Source organism: Phasianus colchicus, chromosome 1, assembly GCF_987193195.1.
Source record: "Phasianus colchicus chromosome 1, bPhaCol1.hap1.1, whole genome shotgun sequence".
NCBI lineage: Eukaryota > Metazoa > Chordata > Aves > Galliformes > Phasianidae > Phasianus > Phasianus colchicus.
The window spans coordinates 107,916,483-107,924,565 of NC_143436.1; the positions used below are offsets into that span (position 1 = coordinate 107,916,483).

General features: G+C 41.7%; 1 long non-coding RNA gene across 1 annotated transcript; it reads right to left on the bottom strand.

Annotated features, from left to right (window-relative positions):
- Positions 1-1,615: 1,615 nt before the first annotated feature.
- Positions 1,616-5,338, bottom strand: LOC149919936 (uncharacterized). The gene is made up of 3 exons (XR_016459193.1): positions 4,985-5,338; positions 3,917-4,210; positions 1,616-2,066 (listed from the first exon to the last, which is right to left on the bottom strand). It is a non-coding gene; the product is annotated as an uncharacterized LOC149919936 (long non-coding RNA).
- Between the last annotated feature and the right edge of the window lie 2,745 nt (positions 5,339-8,083).

Sequence of the window (8,083 nt, forward strand, 5' to 3'; positions counted from 1 at the left end):
ACCACTATCACTCCACCACTTCTAGTCCTTTTTCTCCTTGGATACAGGAGTTACTTTATTCCTTTTTTCCAGTAATTTATTGTCAGTAACAGAGTTTGGAGGACTTTTCACCAGTCTTTTACTGGTGGTATGAGTTAAATGCATGTGGGCAGTGGAGGAAAAGACAGAAAAGTATAAAATAAATGAATACTAAGAGTGTTTCAGGAAAGGAGAGGAAAAGGAAATATCCAGATAAGCACCTAAAGTTGCTCACATATAGAAACTTGCATCAAACTCTGAAGCATTTTGAACTTGCAAGTTTATGCTACTCCCTTATGACATATAAAACCACTGGTGATGCCCAGTGGTAACCACAAGTTGACTTTTCCCTTTTCCCTTTCTCCCCTATCAGGGAGCAATTCCAGTCAGAGTTCAAGCTTGTCCTTTTCCTTGGCATGTGTCAGCACTGCATTTTGTCTCAGTTTCGTCATCAACAAAATCCTTTTTGGATGGAAATAAAATAGAGATCCAACTTGAGCTGGCTCAATATATAGTATCCTGACACTAACCAGTAGTAACAATTGAACTTGTATGGAGTCTGCAATGGGCTGCATTTGTGTTCTCAGTAAAGTCACAAAGCAAGCACAGTGAAACAGGTAATAGACGCTTGTGTTTCATCATGTGAGTTGTTTTACTGGAGTCAATAGGATTACTCATGAGTTGGGGAAAACTTTTAAGGGTTCACCATCTCTTCGGTTTCTTGTTTTTAGGCACTTCAGTAGGAATGAGAAATTAAATGGCTATTTAATAAGAATGAGCTGCTTTAAAAGAGAAGTCACTGAAGTAATTTAGTGATAAAACTACAAATCACTTTTCAGATGTGTGTTCACAGAATAATGCTTGGCATCTGTATTTCTGTATTTTGCTGGGAATCCCAGCAAAAATACCTTATTCCATCTAATTGCTCAGAAAATACTTCAGCATTCATGGTTAGGGCTCACTCATTCTAAGAACATCAACATACTGCTTATGATGGATACAACAGACTTGGAGTTGGTAACAGGTACTCAGAGAGTGCTGCTGTCTTTGTAGCTGTTGCATCCTCTTTTAGTGTGGTGCCATGTATAGAGATAGCTTGAGGTGAGCTAGTTTGTGGCCTGGTACTTTCACCTGCTTACTGCCCTCTGCCAAAATAGTCTGAACTCCTGTCTGATCCAGTATGAAGCCCTGAGGAATGCTCACCCAGTGCACCCCTCGTAAACAGCAAGATATACAGAGATTTTCCAAAAGCTATACAAATGGTGTCCAATTGCTAAAGGAACCTGGCTAATAAATGCATACTAAATTTATATGCCTTCACTAGAAGTCACTGCTAACAAGCTTTAATTTCCCCTGGCTGGCTTGGGTGCCTTAGGGAAGATGCCCAACAAGCAGGATCTGGGAGGATGTTTGGGATGTAGGACATAATACAGAGGAAAGACAACTGACATAAAAGAGTGAACATAAGACTGGGGAGCATTCATTTGCAATAGTAATTGGACAGCATGAAAATAGTTAAAAGAAGAAGGAAGGAAAGGGGAGGAGAATTCAGAAGTGTCATGGAGTTGAGGACACAAACACTGCACTTGATACAGGGAATGGTAAGTCAGAGATGAGTGTAGAGAGGGAAGACTGATCAGGGTAATGAGTGATTCTTGCAGGCATTGCAATGAGAGCAGGCTGACTGTGTTAGAGAAAATAGAGGCAGACATTCATGAAAAAGGTGTGTAGCTTCCTATAAATGAATCCTTCCCACTAAATAAAGCAGAAGAGTTCTGTTGTTCATCCAACTTTAAATGAAAGAGAGTGGAAGTGACAATTTATCCTGAACCAATACAAAAGAGTTATTTTCATAGACTTTCTGAGGAAAGTCTATGGGAAACAGCTTAACAAAAGAAGAAGGGATGAAATGGGTTGTTTACCTCATTTTTCCATGCTGGATTTGCTTGCATTTTCTTCCATATGGAGTCCTCATGGCAATGTTTGGGTCTTTTCCCTTTTCTCAACATGAAATTCTTGGATGTCTTAATTGCTGGCTTGGAGGTGTGCTAAGTTAAAGTGGAGAGCAGTTGAGGGTTAGGCTCATTCTGCAAAACAACATTTGAGTTTCTTGCGCCACCAGTCACAGCAGACCTCTACCTACACATTCACACATAGTGGACCCTGTCAGAACAGAACCACATCCCAAGACCCAAAACTGTACTCTCTTCTGGTTGAAATAAGATCTATTGTGTCTGTGAGACTGCATGTATCTGAAAGCCTACAGGCTGGTCCACAGGCTGGCAGTCAGGCCCCTATCACAAGTCACAGTTCCATGGCAGGCATGACTGGGGCCAATCCAGGCTCCACTGGAAATGGCTGCTGTGAAGCAGCCAGCAGCTGCTTGCATTAGGTTTGTTTTTGTGCTGAGCAGAGAAGGCATTTGTTTTCCTAGAGACTACTGTCTTCCTGCCCACAAAACATCCACATCTTTACCCACGTAGCAGATTAAAATACTGAAAGCAGAAGAGGACGTAGTCAGAATTCTCCTTAGAGAATAACTTTGGTCTTGCTTTATGTGTTGATCATTCTATGTTGGGCTACACTTTCACTCAGAATCAGCTTATCCAATAGTGCAGATGCAGTGGTGGTGCTGTAATAAACATAATTTCTTTTAGTCTTTAAAAAATGCACTCAGTTTATGAATGTCTGTCAGTGGGATGAGGCATGCTGGAGAAAGCCAATGAGAATTAACTGTGATGTGAATTTCCTTTAAGGCTTGCTCCTAACGGAAAGAAGTACTGGTGAGTCACAGGATGGGAGTCTGGGTTGATGAGAGGTCCAGTCACGAGCAATAGCATTCTGTTCACATCACTTAATAAGCTTGTCATGTGTTGGCCAACTTACAAAGATACAATGACAGCTGTACAAGATTCCTTGTAGCCTCAAGGTAGTTCCTAGCAATAAAAAAGCAGACACCAGAATGGGAGGAAAACTTGCAAATGAAACGTTTTTATTCTGTTTTTACAACCCTTGATTCCTCTTCAACCCTCTCTATTAAATTTTACTTTTTATTCAGCAGCTAAACATAGGCCACATTTTCAATGGAACTATATTGTTAGAAGCTTACAATTACCGAGAACAGAATTTCACCTTTATGTCTGCAAACATTTTATGCAGAAGTCTTAGAAATTAGAAAGATCCCTCCCTGAAATACCATACCAGAACCTTCTTACTCCAGGCTGCAGGCAAGCCCATAAAACAGATCATACCGCAACACTGAAAGCAACAGTATGCAAAACTGCTTTTTGTGTTGACAGAGGTTTAGTGCTATGACCTTAGTACACCTGTAGGAAAAACGTGCAACTCTGTTCAGGTTGGGAGGGAGGAAGGGTGGTCTTATTAAAACAATCCTTCAGCATGAAAATCTTCTATAGATGTGATGGTGAAAGTTGTCAGCAGTGGTTGACAATTTTCCACACGCTCACCGTGAGCTTATGGAACCATTTGGTGATAGAAAGTCTGGACCCTTCTGAAAGTTAAGTTCCTGCAATTTTCACAGTTCCTTCAATGTTCACAGTTTCTGATGTGGATTCAGGAACTTGGCGCTCTTACCTGGTTCTGAAAATCTCGGTCATATTGTGTACCCATGTACCCACGTATCAAATTTTTTGAACTGTCTCTTTCAAAGAGTCAGTGCCCAGTAGCATTGGAATACAAATTGTGGCAACAGCATATGCTTTCCTAAATAACTACTCACGTAATTCTATTTAAAAAGTGGTTTCCACTGGTTCAGCTTAAGAGAGCAATCAAGGCAATCAAGTAAAAGCTGGCAGAGATTTCCATTTTGCTTGAGGGATTACTATGTCTCATAGCCTGCCAGAACCTAGCTGAAAAGAAAGTAAAGTGGAACAGATACCTGGCATGCAAAGTTGGATCCTTGGGGAAGAAAACATTCCAAATCCTGCTACAATCAGTAGCTTGACCACTGGAGATGTTGGATATCCCGGAGCTCTGTTGCTGTTTGCTGCACATTATTCGATGTCAACAGTAGTTTCAGAGAGTGATCTTCTTATTTCACCTTGCTTGACAGGAGCAAATCCCTTGGAACAAGCTGACATTGCCATCTTTCTGGGCCAATTTGCCAGTGGATAAATGATAAAATCCATTATGCTGTCAATCCATATCATAAAAGTTTCTTCTTGTGGGATTTCTTTTGGGAAAAAAAAAACAACACCGTCAGTATAGCCAAGCAGTCGTCAGCCTAGGGTGTGGGTGTGCATGTTTGAGAAACTGCAGTGAACCAGGCAGGGATGTCTTCCCCAGACTGAACTCTGTATCCTACTTGCTGCTTGCTCATCTCTGGAGGCATACAACCACATAGTGTTCAAAGATTCTCTTTCCCTGGAAAGGTCTCATGCCAACTACCCTCAAGGGAAACTATTTGGGGAATCCTTGGATCTGCGCTGATTGCAGCAGCACAGCACACTGAACTTCAGAGCAGACCACACAGATGGATAAAATGCTAGCAGAAGGAAACCCATGAAAGGAGGCTGCTAACTGAGATATCGGCAGAAATCATGGTTTCAAACATCTGAAGGCCTATGGAACTCACTGGAAGGAATGTCACTGGGAGCCAGTCACTGGTTTTTGAACCATAGTCTTAAAATAAACACATTTTTTTAGGTTTATTGATTTTCTCTTTGAGTGCTGGCAATAGCTTATTTGTTTGAAGCTTGCTCTGTAGGGTTTGTGTGGCTGTCCCCAGTACCAGACATGCTGGTGCTGTGAACAACCCACCCACAGAGCTGCCATTCTTCAAGAGCTCCTGGCATGTTCTTGGTTTTGCTCTGCCCCTTTAAATATCAGAACTGTCTCCTTATCTATACATTTATCTGACTTTGAGGTCATATGACTGCAAATGCTGCAAACAACAAATGCCTTGTTCCTGTACACATTCAAGGGAAGGGAGATTTTTGTGCCTTACAGTGAATCCTGGAACTTCCACAGGAACTGAGCACAGCTCATTTCCATCCTCATGAAACGTTACCAGCAGCTGTCACTTGGTTTCATTTCATTTCTTCCTCAGCACTGTCTGAGGAGGGGTAACATGTCAGCTTATCAGGAGTGTATCAGCTCCTACATGTTATCTCCTCTAGTTAGTTAATGAAAACTACTGTTTTTGGTTACAGAAAAACTACTGAGAAATGTTGTCTGAATAACCTCCCAGTGTTAACTCTCACTCTTGCACCAAAGGGGCTAGAAACTTGTCATTGGCTGAGGTAGGCAAAGGAAAGGCGTGGACGCTGCTGGTGTTAAAGCTAAGCTTCCTCTCTGAGCTCTCTGAAAGCCCTTAGCTGTGACAGCACATCCCTGCTCAGGAGTCCAGCACCAGAAGCTGCTCAGGAGATGGTGCCCACTTAAAGCACAGCTCCAGAAGGGCATCCCATACACTTTTCAGCTCTTGGAACAGTTTAAGAACTCCAGATGTACATGAATTATGACTTAATGAGATGGAGGCTATACAAACCCATCCCAATGTTCATAGGAGATAAGCATGACAGACTTAGCGTTGTCCAGTGATTTGCATATGGTGGAGTGCAAAAAAAAAGTGTCAAGAAATGCAGAAATGTTCACTCATACACCTGCAAAAGATGACAGGAAGGGGACAACGGAAACAGAGAGACCAAGGAATGAACCTCAAAGGAGAACAGTTAAAAGAGAAATAAAAGGGAAACATCACTTACGTGACAGTGATGCATTTCTGTAGTTGTATATTCCTAGAAACTGTACCGCCAGCCTCTGGGAGTTACACACTGTACAATTGCATAGCAAATTTCAGCATATGCTCTGAACAGTTCACAACCTAAGTAGTATATAAAACTACTGATCCTCCCTTCAGGCTTAGACAGTGACATAGAAGGTGGCAGTAATTTGCTAAAGACATCTGAGAGAGGCCAAAGAACCCAACATCAGAGTGGCTGAGCTCTACTCCAGCTGTTTTGAGGATAAACCAGCTTTCTAGAGGTTGACTCTTTGTCATTAAAAGGGCCAAATATATGCCATCCATTTTCCTTTAGGTTTGCTTTGTCTGTCTGCTCTTAATAAGCATCTCAGTTTGTTTTCTTTTCTATGATTTTTAATGATTATAAGGCAAAGGATGTTTTAATTGTGTCTTCTTCCAAAGAGCAGCACAGGATGAGCTAATACACATCCTTGGAGGCTAGTGCAACCGGAAAACAAGAACCATTAAAATTCTGCCTGGCTTCCTGGGCAGCGAGCAAAGTGAAGAAACACTAGAGCAGGAAGCAGAAATTCACCCTAAATGCAAATTGATGTGTGACTCTACAAAGTAGAAGGCAACTATTGTGAAAGATTGGAGCTCTATCTATTAATTTTACTTTTGTTTGCTTGTACAATGTAAATTGTTTCTTTATTCCCTTTTGTTCTCTTTCAAAGCAGAGAATAAATTTGCTGAGAGCTTGAACATGTGAGCCTTTGAAAAAAGCCCTCATACTTAGCAAAATACAACCATACCTTTCTCATGCATGCAAAATACAAGATACTCCATTACCTTAGCTTCATTTGTCTTTTCTTCCAACATTTCTATGGCATTCAGTAGAAAAAGGCAGCTGTTGTATGGGTGGCACAGTAAATGCTAATTGAATAAAGTATTAAAACAGTCTGCACCAAACTTGGGCAGCAATGATCAACAACATACTTCCTTCTGTATTCCTTAGGAGCCATGTGCGTTTCTGTATCATTTGGTAATAATGCATAAAGCATGTCCTTTATGTGGTGTTGAAATATTATGCCATGGACAATGACATAATGTCATAAGAAAAACCTCAAATAGCATTTCCAGAGGGTAGCACAGTTAGCCAGTTATGTCTTGACATCAGAGCCTGGACAGCAGCCCTGAAATTGTCTAAGTTTAGGAATATGTGAGAAAACCCACTTGGGTCAATATCCTAAATAAAAATCAATAGTCATTTATATATCTTTCCTAAGTGTCTGCCTGCTTTAAGTTACCTGCTCAGGCTCATTAAGAGACTTTGGCAGCATTTAACAGTTACCAAATGAGAGTGCCTTTCCTGGGAGCGGAGGTGTGGTTTTAGCAAGCATGCAGTCACTTCTACGTCAGCGCAGGCAGAATATTTTTGTCCTCTCTGAACCCTTTAAGTAACACATGCCAATGATGACTCTTGCAGACATGTTCAGCCTCCCTGTGTTTAATGATGGAAATAGGGAAGAAAGGATTTTTCTTAGAGTTCAATTGTACCTTAATGACAGCCAGATGCCTGGCTGCAAAGGCCATGTTGGAGGACCAGTACCACAGTTGGGGGAAGGCTTTGTGCACGAATGTGTCGAACAAGGCGTAATCTAACACTGGCCCTTCAAGGAAGGAGTCAGTCTGTTGTTCACCGGGGAGGGAAACTTGATAACAGAACCAAGGAAACCACATTATGTGTTACATCTTTCATGCAAGTCTTTATGGATGTGATCAAATACAAGGAGCTGGCTTACATGTTGTACTGCTGGCAGCGAGGCAAGAGTTTGAGAGTATATAGAAAGGAATTACTAAAAGTAATAATGCCAGGGAATGGCTGGTGCTAAGGACCTGACATCTACATCATTCTTTTTTCAGGAAGATTTAGGTCAAATTTCTGTTAGTCTGACCCATACACTGAGTGGGACCAGAGCATACCTCCCACTTTAGTGTTATCTGGAAGTCACTGTGTTCACACATCCCATCGGTGCCCTATGGTATGAGCCAAAGTGCTGTCAGGGACAGGAGACTTGCTTCGAAAGCATGCTACTGATTCAGACCGAAATGCTAGTGGGGACGTGCCATGAGTGCTTTGATTTCATGTACTCTGCATTGGAAATGAACCCTAGGATGGTTTGGCAATGGGCTGAAGCTATCCCAGGATTGTTAGCAACCTCACTTGGCAGCCTAAGGACAGTAGATAAATTCCCAGCAGTCTGGAAAGGAGGGAAGCTAGCTTCAGGAAATCCCTGATGTTTTCCTGATCTACCTACCTGCGAGCGTATAGAAGGTAAGATGATGTAGAGGAGCAGCTAA